Genomic DNA, 17,723 nt, shown 5'->3' on the forward strand with positions numbered 1-17,723 from the left:
GCGCTGCACTGGATCTAGGTAGGACTCAAGCCCACTACCTCAGCTGCCTGTCTGGGTTGGCAATCCCCACACAACATCATGCGGGAGACTCAGGAGTCCTGTTGCCAACAGGTGCACCACCAGACACTACACTGTAATGGGGACTGGTTAGACCACAGGGGCCAATATGAGATTGGGTGGGTCAGGCTAGGCCAGAAAATCCGTTACATTTGGAGGCGCTGCTGAGATACCTGTCAACAGGACAGGCTTTTGCTAGGCACACTGGGAAACAGGGAGAGTGTCTGCTGCCACTTTGTGCTGCGTTGGGATGGACCTAGGGGTAGTCAGGGGGCTGATGGAGTTTGTCAGTTCGCAGGGACGACCTAGGGGCCTGAAAGGAGTTGGAGGTTTGGAGCCGGGCTATAGCTGTCCTAGTCACCTTGAGGCAGTGCTAGTTGGTAGGATGCCTAAAGGGATAGGAAGAAGGGGGTAAGATGGTCCGTGGTTCACAGCAACTTCAGCAGCCAACGCATGGATGTCTAAAAAAACTTTATTGATCGCTAGCAGCAAACATCAGGCAACCACTCTAACATGTTTCGTCCAGGCTATGGACTTTTTCAAAGAGTGCTGATAGTGTATGGCAGCCAAATAGATATAGGGAGTGGTGAGTGTATGCCACCAATAGAAACAGGGAACGTATTTAAACCTCACCTGTGGTAGATTAATCATTAAAGTGGATAACTATCTCCCCAACAATCCCCATAGCAATGGCTGCACAACAAGGTATTTACAACATACACATGAAAAATCTTAAAAACAAAACAGAACATATAATGGATAAATTTAAAAACACAACTACTGATGTTTTAAGTTACCAGCATCATTATTATTATATAAAGCTATATCAATTAATGGAAGTATACAGATGTATAACAAAGGATTTCATATATCTAGTACTTATAAAATCTTTTTTGTACTTATAAAGCATTTTCAGTATCAAGATTCACTTTAAAGGGATATAAACATTTTATCAATTTATTCACATAATTCATATCCATGAATACAGTGGCAACCGCATGACAGACAGTAACTTAATATGTCACCTCCCAGATCACAATGTAATTGGGTGAACACTGTGAACCCACCCCAAAACTTAGCCATTACCCCATCAGGAAGTGTTTCAGTTCCCACTCCTGATTGATGCCGGCCGGATGGAGTGTGTTCAGAGTGTACACCCAATACATTTCCTGTTTATTTAATACCCCCTCTCTATGGCCTCCTCTAGCGTTACAAGGGATATGTTCAATTGCCATATAGGAAAAGTTGGCTATTCCCCCTTTAGGGCATCTGGAGAAGTGTCTGGGAACTGGATGAGACACATCATTCTTTTTAATAAGTCTGACATGCTCGGCAATGCGGGTCTTGACTGGCCGAATGGTTCGTCCCACATATAATTTTTTGCAACCACATCTCAAAAGATAAATGGTGTAGGATGTATTACAATTCAAAAATTCTTTAATAAAATATTTTTTTCCATTGATGTCAGTTTGGACAAATTTTGTACTATGAACATATTTACACATGGAACAATTTCCACATGCATAAAAACCTTTAGGAATACTACCAATTCTTTTAAGATCAGTTTTAGTTTGAAAGTGACTTGGCGAGAGGTGTGATGCTAGTGTCTTAGCCCTACGGAATGAAAATTTTGGTCCCTTCAAGGTAAACTCAGCAATATCCTTATCAAGGCACAGGGTGTGCCAATGTTTATGCACAATGTCGCATATAAGCTTGGATTGGCGACTATAAGTCGTGATGAATAATGGACTCATATCACTATACTTGCTCTTAGATTGTATGTACCCCTTATGATGTTTGTCTTTTTTCTTTTTATCGAGGATTCCAGGGCGATCCAAAGTCATAGCGTACTCGTATGCTGTCTGGATATCTGTATATTTGTAACCCCTGGCTTGGAATCTCTCAAATAGTGCTTGTGACTGCAAAGAGAAATTCTCGTCATCAGAACATATCCGTCTCAACCTTACAAATTGGGCCCTCGGAATACTTTTGATTAAAGATTGTGGATGACAACTTTTGGCTGACAGTAGTGTGTTTCGGGAGTTTGGCTTGCGAAATATGTCAGTTTGGATTAGCATGTCATGGTCTATGTAAAGGAGCAGGTCCAGATAATTGATGCAATTTATATTTTGTTCATAAGTGAATTTGATATTAACATTATTGATATTAAGTGTGTTTATAAATGCTACAAGTGATGATTCATCGCCGTCCCATATAATAATGAGATCGTCGATGAATCTTTTATAGTAAATAATTTGTGAACGATAAGAATTATTACTGTGATATATATATTGTGCTTCCCATAACCCCATGAATAAGTTTGCATATGATGGTGCAAAACTTGTGCCCATTGCAGTGCCTAATAATTGTAAATAAAAACGTGAATCAAATAGGAAATAATTGTGAGTTAATAAAAATTTAATAGATTCTAATAGAAAAGTGCAAAGTGAAGTGGACAGATGTGATAAATTTAAAAAGTGCGTGATAGCTAATAACCCGTGATCGTGATTAATGATGGAATACAGAGAGATCACGTCAAGGGTGACCCATCTGTATTCTTTTTTCCAGACCAGATCCTTTACATCTACCATGAGGTCCGTGGAATCCTTAATGAATGACGGTAATGCCAGTACCAATGGTTTGAGATAAGAGTCCACATACCGCGATAACCCATCTCCCAAAGATCCAATACCTGCCACTATAGGACGACCAGGAGGGTCGACCAGTGACTTATGGATCTTTGGGAGATGGTGGAATACCGGAATCACGGGATGTGGACTTCTCAAAAATTCAATCTCATGTTTGTCTAATGTACAAAGTATCTTTCCAAATTCAATAATTTCATCTAGTTGACTAATAAAGTCCTGTGTTGGATCCTTTTTAAGAAGTTTATACTGATCCGGATTCCCTAGCTGCCGTAGTGCCTCCTGTTTGTATTGTAGGGTGGATAAAACCACAAGGGCTCCACCTTTATCAGCATTTCTAAACATGATGTCTTTGTTATGCTTCAAGGTGTCTAGTTCATGAATCTCCGTGTATGTCAGGTTATTGGCATGCATAGATGAGCAGGAGAAACCTTTAGATAAAATTTGAAGGTCTCTTTCTACCAACCTTTCAAATGCCGTAATGAAAGGCCCCCTATTGGCATTGGGGCAGAAGATAGACTTCTTTTTAAATCCTGAGGAGTGGGTGCCAAAGAAAGGTTGGGAGAAAGCATTGATTTCTTCGCCTTGCTGCTCAAGTAATGCGTCCAAGTCTGATAATACACAGGTTTCCTGAAAGGTATCAAGAGAAATATTAGTTAATGCATCATTAGTAACAATATTAGGTAGTTCATCATCAGTATTGGGTAATACAACATCATTATCAGAGTCAGACAAGTTATTAGTTTGAAAATGTCCTCTTGATATAAAAAACTTTTTTAAGGATAATTTGCGAGTAAACCTTTGGAGGTCAATCACAGTCTGGAACAAGTGGAAGTCCTGAACCGGGGCAAAACCCAGTCCCTTATTTAGTAGAGATAATTGTGCATGGGAGAGTTCCACTCCTGAGAGATTAATGACGTTATTATCACACTCATCTATGTGTACTTCTTTCTTTTTGGTCTCCCGCGAGTTTCCACGTTTTCTCCGCGATCGTCTGGTTCGCGGCGTGATCGTGTTCCTGTGGATAAAAAAGAAGACGAAGAGGGAGCCTGTTCCTGATTTTTTGATCTGGCCCCATTAGATGTGATGGATGACCTGCTGTCGCTCCTAGATCTCCCATGGTTATCCCGTATACTCTCAGTAGAACCTTCAAAAGATACAGAGTGAGATCTCAATTCGCACTCTGAGTAGTCTGACTCCGCACCTGAGTTGTCAGCTGATCTTCCCTTTAAGATAGACTTATTAGGGTTGCTTTTAGACCATCCTTTGGATTGAGGTTTAAACCCCCTTGCTGTATTGGATCCCACATTCTCTCTTGTTTGAGGTTTCTGCCAACAATAAATTTGTCCTTTTATATAATCTACACGGTCTCGTTCGAACTTGCTGTGTTTTTTGTCACTTATTGTGTCCTCTATGGTCTCAATATTAGTCAGCAGGGTTTTGTCGTTTTTTATAAATTGATCCATTTTAGTAAATGGCTTCAAGTTGTTCCTCAAAAGGTTTATTTCCAACATTAATTGCTCTTTTTCTTTTGACTTCTGCTGAATGATTAGTTCCATTAGCTTTAAGGAACATTGGTTTAGAGTATCAGTCCAGTCCTGCTCAAATTGCATATTGGTAAAGCCAAATGTTGGTGTCTTTTTTATTCGCAAACCTCGTGGTATTCTTTTACATCTAATATAGTTGTTCAATGAGGTGATGTCCCACCATAGGCGTATATTCAACACCAACAGTCTTTCTAGCTTTACAAAGTAATGTGTGAGGTCTGAAGGCTCCTCACATATAACCTCAGTACTTTCATTAAACAAGTGGGCAGCTTTTTTTGAACGTTTGGCATTATCCCCGCATGCATTGACATATGTATCCACATTTGTATCCTCTGATTCAACATCAATATCTTCCATGGCAAAAAAAAACAATATAATAGTATTGAATTAAAAATAAAAATTATTTATTAATATCTTGTTAAAAACTCTCATGCGTTGGCTGAAGCCTAAGTGCAAAAAACAGTAATCCTTAAATTCTTGAGTAAATAATGTCCTTTATATTTTGGAATTTTCCAGGATAGTCCAAATAAGCATATACAATTTACTTATTCACTTATTCACTTGCCCGTGAGCCATCAGGTAGAAATAGATTGCTAGAGAATATGGAATTACCCAGTATACCGAGGCTGCTAACAGGTATACTGGGATCTTTGGGAGATGGTGGAATACCGGAATCACGGGATGTGTCCCCCTGTACCTCTATCCGGCTTACTATTACCCAACTCCCTGTTTTCAATACCGGAGGCTTATTGTTTCATTAATCATTGCTGGGTCTCTCTTCAATCAAGTTGCCATAAAGTGTGTGCACTACCTGTTAGCAGCCTCGGTATACTGGGTAATTCCATATTCTCTGCCTAAAGGGATAGCCTGTTAACGTGGTCAGGAATTCTGTAGAGGGTCTGCGCTAGGCTAGCCAACAGTAGGTAGACGCCCAAGTACTGCATGGAAGAGCCAGAGTACTCTAGCCCATTCCAGACCACTTACCGAAGGGAGCACAGATTGGGAGGAAGGAGACACAGCAGACACAGAGAGAGTGAGCCTAGCCTGAGGTAGTGCAAACACGAGTCCAGCCTACATTAGGTACACAAGGTGGTGCATCAAGGTAATCTTTATTGTACTGGTGTGGTAGCTGCCCCGCAGAGAGGAGCTCCATGTACAATAATTCTAAGTACAGTGAAAGAATGGCGACCGCAAGTATGGAGGATCCGTGCGGTGCGGAAGGTCCAAGATGGCGGACGGAGGTTAATGGAGAGAGCGCACATGGCGTGTGTGCGGGTGAAGAGCATGCTATGGAAATGACTTTCACGAGCCTGCTGTGGAGTGGTGCTAAGGCTGTGGCTGCACCGTTTTGGTCCTGCCTAGGACCGCGGGGTGCTACCCTGGAGGACAGTGTTGAGGACATTGTGATTGTGGGCGGTGGAAAAGAAGAATCTGCTCGCCAGCCGGCGAGCGCTATACAAAAAGCTACCTCAGTTGCTAAAGTGATTGGGAATGCAAACCAAGATGGCGGCTCCCGCTTCCCTGAGAGACCGCGTGGGCTCGTTGAAGAGAATTCTGCATTTGCAAATGTTGCAGACAGTTGGCTGGGATTGGCGCCAAAGAAAGAACCCCACCCTGTTGGGGGTAATGGCGCGAAAGCTGTGGCCGCGCCCTCCAGGACTGTGAAAGGTGTGGCCTCAATTACAGGACATCCTATTAAGCTGTGGGACCCGCCCATAATTGCTACTATTGGGGGTGGTTTCCAGCTTTGTCAGATGAGGGTGGAGCTAGACAAGGGAGTGGCTGGCAACTCAACCCCTGCTTGTCAGTCTCGCGGAGCCAGTGCACAGAACAGACAGCTGCTGCAAGTATCTCCTACTGAGACAATGGCTGGTCAGTCAGGAGTCAATACGATGGTCTCCACTCAACCATATTCAGCACCAGGAGGCTTACTAGTGATTCAGGTGGCGGGCACCGAGACTGTGGTGTGCCTCTGTCTACAATGCAGGCTACCCAGCGGTACCGTGGGCACGGCGGCGCGCTGCCCGCAATGTGGTACACAGTACTTGTGGCCTATGCCTACATTTGTGCCCATCCAGACTATCGAACCCGCGGGGGATACGGCTAGGCTGTCCGCCGGGTCCCCCGGTGCACTGTGGAAGGAAAGTGCGGATCCCGGAGAATGGGGATCGGGGCCGGTTGCTAAGGCCGAGCCCGAGGAAAAAGGAGCGGTCGGTCAGCGTACCAACCGAGAGACTAAAAGGCGGTCGCCGCGAACGGTGACCCCGAGCAGAGTGGAAGCGGATTCCTCCGATGAGGAACCCAGAGTGTCGTCCGGTGCAGTGATTCGGCCCTTGGCAGTATCCTGTGGTGAAAACGGGAGGAAAGTACCACTTACCGGGAGTTTCGGTGAGAAGAGTCGGGTGTCGCCAGTGGAGCGGAAGGCCGAGAGGCGAAGTCCTTACATTCCGGGGACCGGTGGGTCCAGCGGTGACGGGCGATCCACGCCCACCCTGCAGAGCGGTAAGAGCAGCCCTTGTTCTCACCAGGATCCGGTGACGGCATCCGTGGAGGAGAGGCGGTGTCAGGCCCAGGCGGCGCAAGAGAAGGCAGCGGAACTTCCGGACTTCATCTTGGAAGAAGAGATCCCGCATGGGGATCCATATCAAGATGGCGGAGTTTCCGGTTCCGGTGATGACATCACTTCCGGCGGAGGTAGCGGAACGACCGGAGAGATGACAACGACGCCTCGGCAATTGGTCAGTGCTTCCCGATCACCTGTGACAACAAAGAGCTGGCAGGCTGTGAGGAGAGTCGAGAAGGGTGAGGCTCAGCCAGCGGAGAGTCCTCGCAGTGATCCTGGACACTCTAAGGGTAGAGAGCGGGTCGGAACCCCGCGGATACCATTTGCCCATCCATATGCCCAAACTCATGCCCTAGATAAAGCCCCTGTCCCCGTCACCTTTTCCCGTGGGTCCTCATCTAGTTTGGGAATGTCGGGAGGGTCCCAGGGAACTTCAGAGGAACGGACTGGGGAGAGACTGGCGAGTTATACGTCCGATGATGGGTCGGTGGGTGGAGGCTATTCCGGGGAGGCATCCATGTCTAGTTGGAGCCCTAGCGTGGCTATCGTGAAGTTGGAGGAAAGGCCAAAGCGTGTGGGGTGGCCTAAGTCCCGATCTACTGGGACAACGGGGGTGTCTTCCTGGGGAGACACAGAGGAGGAAGAATCCCTAGAATCAGAGCGCGAGAAGGTTAAGGAGACCCGGTGGTGGGCCCCATTATTCGAGGGTTATGTGGGATGGACCGCACTCGGTTTCTACTAAAAAGGGAGGATGTAGTAGATTACTGGTGGGCTAAGGGAGAATTTACGGCAGAAAAGCGGCAAAAGGAGATGCAGGAGCAGTGGTTTCAGATCTGCCACGGCAGTATAGAGCCCAAGGGTCCCAGTATATTGACAGACCCCGTGGACCCAGACGAGCCCCTGTCATGGGTGTTGCCAGGGAGGGCAGGGAATGCTAATTTGACTCGGTGCAGCCGGGCTGAGAGGGCTATTACCGCCAAGTACAAGTATTCCCATGGCTTGGAATATCCCTACGTTCCGGAACCCCTCATGCAGGAGATCGAGGATAATAGGGACAGGTGGTTACGAGAGACCATAGAAGAGTATATGGTAAATAAGGGGGGTATCATTAAGGGCAGCAGAGCCGAGGAAAGGATAGCGCACCTTATGCGGGTGTTGAGTATAGGCAGGAATGTCTATAAGCATAAAGTGGTGTATCGACCTGAAAGGGGGTTGCCACGTGATTACAGTGTGACAGTCCTGGACATGGGGGGTCGGGAAGTTAAGAAACCCGATCCTCGTCACTATTATTAGGGGGAACAGGATGGCTGTTGCGTAAGTTAGTGGCTGCTGGTCGGGGCTTGCTTGACGCAATGTTTTGTGAATCTGTCAATGTTGTGACTAATTATGTATGTCATTTCACAGTGCTTCCTGAAGAAAGGTACTTCAAATTTAGGTCCCAGCCGGGAAACGGTGGAATTCACCAGGGGGAGAATGTAGCCATACTGTAAAATGGACTACAGTCATCTCTCCTGCTGACAGTAAGGCCTGGTAAGTTATGGGCATGCCAGCAGTAATCATGGAGGTTTGCCCTCACACCCTGGTGAGGTGCCCTATGTATGGGTGGGAGTGGCCACATACTCTGAATCCATAATTAGTGATGTCAGAGTTGTGCCTGCCTCCAGAGGATACATAAAGCACAGCACTGCTCAAAAGTTAGAGGTTGGAGAAGTTGTTGCGAAGTTGGTTGTAGTAGTTGGAGTGAGGAGCAAGTCTGAGTACAGACTTGGGAGGAGGCAGCTCACTAGACTGTGACCAGGGACCTGGCACAGGGAATATCTCTCTGAGGGGAGATAGGGAATCCACCAAATTGGGAAGAGATACCTTTCAAAGGGAAGTGTGGTGAGCATGAGCGGCTGAGTACAACCGTTGTGAGGGGCAGCTGGCCCACCGCCTTGCAATAAAGATGATCTTGTTCAATCATACCCTCGTGTGTAAGTGTGGAGTGATTACACAGAGGAGTGCACCACAGAGGAGTTCTTCACCAGGACCATCCACAAGCGGACGCTGGGATCCTTATGAGGTGGAGGCGCTGCACTGGATCTAGGTAGGACTCAAGCCCACTACCTCAGCTGCCTGTCTGGGTTGGCAATCCCCACACAACATCATGCGGGAGACTCAGGAGTCCTGTTGCCAACAGGTGCACCACCAGACACTACACTGTAATGGGGACTGGTTAGACCACAGGGGCCAATATGAGATTGGGTGGGTCAGGCTAGGCCAGAAAATCTGTTACAAGTGTATAATAAAGTGCAATGTGCAAAACGTGCAAATGAACCACCTGTAAAAGCAACAACAGTGTAAATATTGAATAACCTCTCACTTTCTCTGCAGCTATTAGGACAGTTCTACCATCACAAACTATTCAAAAACATATTCAGCACAAAAAGTACGTATAGCACATGGTGAAAAAAAACATAGGGCAAAACCTTTTGTTCAAGGAAAAATGAATATAGGTGGACCGGAAAAATATGCAGTGACACACAAGATATCTTTGGGGTGAGTATCAGATGTAGGAATCGTGTCAGGGAATTTCTACAAATCTCAACTCCTCACATGGAATCCAAGTAAAAAAAAAAAAGAGAAGAATCGGACATACGGTGGTAGCGTAATATTGTTTAATAAACAAGAAATGGTGGAACAACCAATTCCATTTCACTCACATAGGGAAGATAAAATTAGGGTAAATGAACAAAGTTCAGTGATAGTGCTCTAATGACCGTGGTGGTTATGCATATAGTGATGCAATGAATACTTGATTGGAGATTGGTAATGGCTAGGTGCAGGTATAAGAGTGAGCAATGAGGTACATATGGGTGAGCATATGTGTCTAAACCCAAATATAAATGTCCTGGTGAGTGTGGGTGGTGGAGATATATGAGCCCCACCTAGGGTGACCATTCGTACCGGTTTTACCGGTACAGTCCCGGTTTTTTGAGGCCTGTACCGGTTTAAGTCTGTCCCAGTTTTTGTCCCGGTTTTTGTCCCTGGTCCCAGTATTGCGGTGCAGCGGTGCAGCGGCGGTGAGGAGAATGCGGCGGCCGGTAAGTATTTTGTATGTGTGTGTGTGAATGCTGCCAGGGGGACTGAATGATGGAGAATGCCGGGGGCGGGACTTAGAATGCCGGCCGACCCGCATGGGATTGGATGAATGATGATGCCGGGGGCGGGACTTAGAATGCCGGACGGCCCGCAGGGGATTGGTTGCAGGCAGGTCAGAGGAAGCCGGGGGCGGGACTTCCACTTTGTGCAGAGCACACGTGTCTTCCCGGCTTCCTCTGTGCGCGTGAGTGTCCCCCTTCTGTCCCGGGTCCCAGCCAGGGGGGGGTAATAGGAGGTGGTAGCGGGGGTGCGCCTGCCTTTGTACCACCTTGTACCTTTGCCCCCCCCGGTGCTCCCATCATTGCCCCTCCTGGCGCTCCCAGCATTGCCCCCCCCCCGGCGCTCCCAGCATTGCCCCCCCCGGCGCTCCCACCATTGCACCCCGGCGCTCCCACCATTGCCCCCCCGGCGCTCCCACTATTGCCCCCCCGGCGCTCCCACCGTTGCCCCCCCGGCACTCCCACCATTGCCCCCCCGGCGCTCCCACCATTGCCCCCCCGGCGCTCCCACCATTGCCCCACCGGCGCTCACAGCTTTGCCCACCCGGCGCTCACAGCTTTGCCCCCCGGCGCTCACTTCCCCCCGTCCCCTTGGTGTGGGAGATGGGCTCGGGGGCGGGCAGTGGTTGCTGCACGGTTGCGGGCGGTGCAGGGGCTGGCGGGCGGTGCAGGGGGAGGCGGGGTGTATCTGTGTGTGTGTGTATCAGTGTGTGAATCAGTGTGTGTGTATGTGTATCAGTGTGTATGTGTATCAGTGTGTGTGTGTGTGTGTGTGTGTGTATGTGTATCAGTGTGTGTGTGTGTATGTGTATGTGTATCAGTGTGTATGTGTATCAGTGTGTATGTGTATGTGTATCAGTGTGTGTGTGTATCAGTGTGTGTATGTGTGTGTGTATCAGAGTGTGTGTATCAGTGGGTGTGTGTGTATCAGTGGGTGTGTGTATGTGTATCAGTGTGTGTATCAGTGTGTGTGTGTATCAGTGGGGGTGTGTTGTATATGTATCAGTGGGTGGGTGTGTATCAGTGTGTGTGTGTGTATCAGTGTGTGTGTGTATCAGTGGGTGTGTATCAGTGTGTGTGTTGTATGTGTATCAGTGTGTGTGTTGTATGTGTATCAGTGGGTGGGTGTGTATCAGTGTGTGTGTGTGTATCAGTGTGTGTGTGTGTGTATCAGTGTGTGTGTGTGTATCAGTGGGTGTGTGTGTATCAGTGGGTGTGTGTGTATCAGTGGGTGTGTATCAGTGTGTGTGTGTATCAGTGTGTGTGTATCAGTGTGTGTGTATCAGTGTGTGTGTGTATCAGTGTGTGTGTATCAGTGTGTGTGTATCAGAGGGTGTGTGTATCAGTGTGTGTGTGTGTATCAGTGTGTGTGTGTGTGTGTGTGTATCAGTGGGTGGGTGTGTATCAGTGTGTGTGTGTGTATCAGTGGGTGTGTGTGTGTGTGTGTGTATCAGTGGGGGTGTGTGTGTGTATCAGTGGGGGGGTGTGTGTGATCAGTGGGGGTGTGGGGGTGTATTAGTGGAGGGGGGTGTGTGTATCAGTGGGGGTGTATCAGTGTGTGTGTGTGTGTATCTGTGTGTGTGTATCAGTGGGGGTGTGTGTGTGTATCAGTGGGGGTGTGTGTGTGTGTGTGTGTATCAGTGGGGGTGTGTGTGTGTATGTATCAGTGGGGGGGGTGTATCAGTGGGGGTGTGTGTGTATCAGTGGGGGTGTGTGTGTGTATTAGTGTGTGTGTGTGTGTGTGTGTATCAGTGTGGGGGGGGGGTGTATCAGTGGGGGTGTGTGTATATCAGTGGGGCTGTGTGTGTGTATCAGTGGGGGTGTGTGTATCAGTGGGGGGGGGTGTGTGTATCAGTGGGGGGGGTGTATCAGTATCAGTGTGTGTGTGTGTGTATCAGTATCAGTGTGTGTGTGTATCAGTGTGTGTGTGTGTGTGTGTATCAGTATCAGTGTGTGTGTGTGTGTATCAGTATCAGTGTGTGTGTGCATCAGTGGGTGTGTGTGCATCAGTGTGTGTGTGTGTGTGTGTGTGTGTGTCAGTGGGTGTGTGTCTCTCTCCCTCCCTCTCTCTCCCTCCCTCTCTCTCCCCCACCCTGTCTCCCTCCTTCCCTCCCACCCTGTCTCCCACCCTGTCTCCCTCCTTCCCTCCCACCCTGTCTCCCTCCTTCCCTCCCACCCTGTCTCCCTCCTTCCCTCCCACCCTGTCTCCCTCCTTTCCTCCCACCCTGTCTCCCACCTTCCCTCCCACCCTGTCTCCCTCCATCCCTCCCACCCTGTCTCCCTCCTTCCCTCCCACCCTGTCTCCCACCCTGTCTCCCTCCTTCCCTCCCTCCCTGTCTCCCACCCTGTCTCACCCTCCCTGTCTCACCCTCCCTCCCTCCGTCTCACCCTCCCTCCCTAACCCTCCCTCCCTCCCTGTCTCACCCTCCCTCCCTGTCTCACCCTCCCTCCCTGTCTCACCCTCCCTCCCTCCCTGTCTCACCCTCCCTCCCTCCCTGTCTCACCCTCCCTCCCTCCCTGTCTCACCCTCCCTCCCTCCCTGTCTCACCCTCCCTCCCTCCCTGTCTCACCCTCCCTCCCTGTCTCACCCTCCCTCCCTCTCTGTCTCACCCTCCCTCCCTGTCTCACCCTCCCTCCCTCACCCTCCCTCCCTCCCTGTCTCACCCTCCCTCCCTGTCTCACCCTCCCTCCCTGTCTCACCCTCCCTCCCTGTCTCACCCTCCCTCCCTCCCTCCCTGTCTCACCCTCCCTCCCTCCCTGTCTCACACTCCCTCACCCTCCCTGTGTCACCCTCTCACCCTCCCTCACCCTCCCTGTCTCACCCTCTCACCCTCCCTGTCTCACCCTCCCTGTCTCACCCTCCCTATCTCACCCTCCCTGTCTCCCTCCCTCCCTGTCTCCCTCCCTCGCCCTCCCTGTCTCCCTCCCTCGCCCTCCCTGTCTCCCTCCCTCATCCTGTCTCCCTCCCTCGCCCTCCCTCCCTGTCTGTCTCACTCCCTCGCCCTCCCTTCCTGTCTCCCTCCCTGTCTCCCTCCCTCCCTGTCTCCCTCCCTCTCCCTCCCCCCTGTCTCCCTCCCTGTCTCCCTTCCTCCCTGTCTCCCTCCATCCCTGTCTCCCTCCATCCCTGTCTCCCTCCCTCGCCCTCCCTCCATCCCTGTCTCCCTCCCTCGCCCAACCTGTCTCCCTCCATCCCTGTCTCCCTCCCTCGCCCTCCCTCCCTGTCTCCCTCCATCCCTGTCTCCCTCCCTCGCCCTCCCTCCCTGTCTCCCTCACCCTCTGTCTTATCTTAACTGCCGTATACCTACACCGAAGTAACCTACTCTGCTTTCTTCCAGATCTGACTCAAATTTCACGCGGGAGACATCGGAAGACAGGTAGGGAACACCTCCCCTCTAGTATAGTACCTTGAGGGACTGCGGATCAGGTAAGATCCCAGGCGGGATTGCTGCTTTTAGAAATTGTGAAGAGGGGGCATCCTGACACTGGTTAATGGGTTCAGAATCATTCACATCTGGGTTTTTTTTTTGTTCGATTATTGAGGTGTGCACACACACACACACACACACACACACACACACACACACACACACACACACACACACACACACACACACACACACACACACACACACACACACACACACACACACACACACACACACACACACACACACTCTCTCTCTCGAATGGTAGTAAAGTATAAGTGTACTACAATAAATAAACTGTTATATATATATATATATATATATATATATATATATATATATCATACGAACCAGCCCAAAGACCAGTAAAGAGACAGCAACCAGCGAGGTGTAATCCAAAATAATCTGTATTGAAATGAACAGATAGACGAAAGCCAACGTTTCGGTCTCTCAGGGAGACCTTCCTCAGGGCCGTGCAAACACCACACTAACAGTGACCCTACTTATATACCCACACCCCTAGTGCAACCAATTAAACATAACCAATCACCAGCAACCTGTCATTATTTACCTGTTGTGCAGCTGAGCACCCTTAAGAAACAACCAATGCCTGGACCAAAAGGAGCCATGTGGATCCACAAGCAGGAAAAAGCAATATAGTAATCAAAGGCAGCCAACTCAGACATCTGCGTTTGATGTCCTAGATCCACGAGAAGGGAAACCCCTCTCGTGATCAAGGCTGCCTGCTCTGATGTCCATAGCCTGCGACTGGTGTCGGGAGCTGCAGCGCGTCACCTGACTAGCCTGCGCGTCATAGGGCAAAGGGTGAGCCGGGGAGCCAATGGGAAACATCACTGTGCACTGGAAAGGCACGCAGTACCCTAATGGAGGAACCCTGGCAACCAAGGACGCCAGCACACAGTCCGCGCAGGCGCAGTAGTAAAAACTGATAGAAAGGGCAGCGCTGCACCCACAGCACCAATACAAGGCAGACACACGAGCCAAAAAAGCCTGTGGCTGAAATTAAAGCCACAAAAGGCAGTGGTGAAGGTACCAGGAGTACCAGCTGCACCCCACAACATAAATAATGACAATAAAATGACAATAAAAACAAGGGAGTGACAGTGTGCAGGGGAAGTGAAGCTATGGAGGAACAGTGTCCACACGTCAAACTGTACATGCAAACATAAAAATAGATATTCAAACATGGTCAAACATCCAAGCAAATAAAAATCAATGCGCAGGTAAACATAAACAATTTTACAAAAAACAGCCCAGTTTTAGCTCTTCGTTCAGTCCTCCTGGTGCCATGGTCCGCAGTTCAAAAATGAGTCTGGCCTCCTGTTGTAGCAAGATCTTGCCCCTGTCACCACCACGCGTAGGATAGGGACCTGCAGGATGGGCATGCATCTAAGCGTTGCTAAGGAGTGTCTATGTTCTTTAAAATGACGACGGGATCATTGATTTGAGAGCTTATGGATATGGTGACCATATTTTTCCTGGCAAAAATCGGGACAAATGGCACACATGCGCAGTCGGCACTCTCCGACTATGCATGTGTGAATGGTGATTGCCAACTGTGCATGTGCGAAGAGCGCTTGCCGACTGCGCATACACCATCGGCACTTGATGGCTTCTTGTGCTCATGTAAGATCAGCACTTGCCGACTGCGCATGCGTGAACGGCAGAGGAAAAATATATTGTCTGCCATGATTGAACTGTGGGTGGTCCAAGCTTCTGAATGGGACCCCCTGCAGAGTCAATCCTTTGGTACCACGACCACCATGGTAATCCGGCTGCTCAAATACATTAAGTTTTACAACATCTATATATGTTTTTTTTAAATAAATCAGTTGTGTAGTAATAGATAGTACAGATTTAGCAAGACTTAGGGGCCTATGCTCTAAGTGTTCATAAGCCACTTATCGAGCACTTACTTATCGAGCACTTATAGGCCAAAATGCCTACAACGATATGCCTACTACGATTCTGTAAGCGTCAATAAGTGCGCGAAAAAATCCTGAATTGCCAAAATTTTGAACCTTCAAAAAAGAAAGCAGAGTGTGCGGCGATAAGCCACATATCGACAGGTTCTGAAACCTGTGCAATTCTAGTAGCCATTATTAGCTTATTGAGGCCTATCGCAGCTCTAGAATGGCGAGTTTCTCCCAAAATCCACACAAGAGGAAAAGTTGGCGTGAAGGTGGTGAGAACCTGCTGAGAAGCGGCGAGACAGGACTTAGAAAAAAAAATGCTTTTTTTTCTGCATCGGATTGATGCCGGGAGTCGCTGGAGCTGATACCCATTAATATCAGCACCGGAGACCCCCGGCATGAATCCCATGCAATAAAAATGCATTTACAGCAACGTCATTACCTTAGCAGCTAACCACTAAGGCAATGAAGGGTTTAAACACTCCCACTACCCACCAAGGGCCAAATACCCCTCTCACCCACCCGTTACCCACAATAAACACTAATACCCACCTCCTCAACCCCCACATGATTGATACCAGAGGCTGCAGTTGTCCGGTGGTCTTCAGGTGGATCCCACGGGTGTATGTGGGCCCTCGGGTGGTCCCTGCAGGTGTCAGGGGGCCCTCGGGTGGTCCCCACGGATGTCCGGGGTTCCTCAGGTGGATTGGTGCTGTACCATCTGACCTGAAAATGTGACGTCACAGGCCCTATATAAGGCCTGGGCACCTCATTTAACAGGAAGAAGACGACGAGACAACATTCGTTAGGACTTACCATGGGTTTGGATTGACAGATGAAGACAAAACATAGAACATTAAAGATAAGAAAGAAATAATGACAGATGAAGATAGAAGGTGATAGAAGATAAAAGAAAGAAGAATTTTGTTACCTGTTCCGGAATTTCAAGGTAAATGGTGTTGGATTGATTTTGATGACGTCGCGGTACGAGAGCTTCCTGAAACACCAGGATTCGGAGGGTCAACGCTTCTAAAGGTAAGAAAAATATTGAATGTATATAATTGTATTTTTACAGAATTTTTTAATTAATATTTTTATATTTTTCATTACCCATTGACTGATATTGTATTAATCTGTGCCCGTTTAGGTACAGGTCAATACAGTGACAACCAATGCATTTTTTTGGTAAATGCTTTTTTTCTATTGATTGTTGTTTTTTAGTTTTATGTTTATTGTTTTGCTATAATTGTTTGTAATTTGGATGGCTTGTTTTATTTCATTTTCCGATTGTTTAGCGTTTTAAATTTATTATTTCTTTTGTTGGCTACTGGTTTTAATTGATGTGTTGGCTAGTGTTTTTATTAATTAATTGATTTGTTGGCTAGTGGTCGAAATGTATTGATTGTTTTGTTTGCTAGTGTTTAAAATTATTTTATTGTTTTGTTGGTTAGTGCTTTGATTTATTTAATTGGTTGGCTTGTGCTTTTATGTATTTAATTGGTTGTCAGGTGCTTTTATTTATTTAATTGGGGTGTTTAGGTGCGTGTGTATATATTTTATTATTGTGTATTTTTGGCCTTCATGCTTTTTTATTAGGGTGACCATTGACTGCTATAGTGGCTTATCATGCCCATATTATATGGGTATGATGTACCACTATGCCAATCAATGGCTACAGGGTGGTATAGTGGTCCTGGGGTGGGTGGTTAGGCCTCCTGGGTGGGTAGATGGGGAGGGTGGGTTAATCCCTTAATTAGTATACTGGTTATTAACCACTAAGTGATTAAAAGTTTGGGGCCATTAGATTGTATTTTTTCATGTATTCTTGCTGGCATCGGAGGACATGGACCTGCAGTATGCTGATGAGGACGCACTTCATGATGGCAGTGTTAAATAGAAAGGTATATTTACTTTATTTATGCTGGCAGGCTAATGTTTTATTTAATAATGGGCAAATGAGCTATTATCCATATCTGGATAATATTTATTTTGCCCATTACTGTAATGTATGTGTTTGGGGGGGGGGGGGTGTATTTATTTAAATGTATTGAAAAAAAATTTGGACACAGGATTGGTACCACAGGCCAGTGGAGACCACCCGTGGGCCCACAGACACCCACATGGACCACCTGACGGCACCCAGACACCAGCAGCCTCTGATAAAAATCATGGGGGGTAGAGGAGGAGGGTATTAGTGTTGTTGTGTTTTTAACATTAATTGTGAGTAGCAGCTGTTTTAATATGCATTTAAATGTCCCGCGTCACACGACCGTGGGAATAAAATGCATAGGAGATACTGGCACCCCATAACGGGGCCTGTATCCCGGGAAGCAGGGGGTCCCTGGACCTCGTATAAACATGGTTCTTCTCCGGAGACCCCACGCTCATCTACACTAGTAATAAAATTTATAT

At 47.9% G+C, this 17,723-nt stretch overlaps 1 protein-coding gene across 3 annotated transcripts in view; it reads right to left on the reverse strand.

The window, feature by feature from the left end:
- The window catches only part of DSEL (dermatan sulfate epimerase like), a 57,558-nt gene that overhangs the window by 16,027 nt on the left and 23,808 nt on the right, over positions 1–17,723 (reverse strand). Inside the window, exon 1 of one of the 3 annotated variants that reach the window (XM_075585436.1) lies at positions 16,243–16,348. The exons of 1 other annotated variant lie outside the window; for it this stretch is intronic. The gene's annotated coding sequence lies outside the window, so the exon portion shown is untranslated. Of the gene's footprint in view, positions 1–15,863; positions 16,181–16,242; positions 16,349–17,723 lie in introns of those variants that run through there. One more of the 3 variants, XM_075585435.1, reaches the window with a different exon arrangement.

Source organism: Ascaphus truei, chromosome 2, assembly GCF_040206685.1.
Source record: "Ascaphus truei isolate aAscTru1 chromosome 2, aAscTru1.hap1, whole genome shotgun sequence".
Classification (NCBI taxonomy): domain Eukaryota; kingdom Metazoa; phylum Chordata; class Amphibia; order Anura; family Ascaphidae; genus Ascaphus; species Ascaphus truei.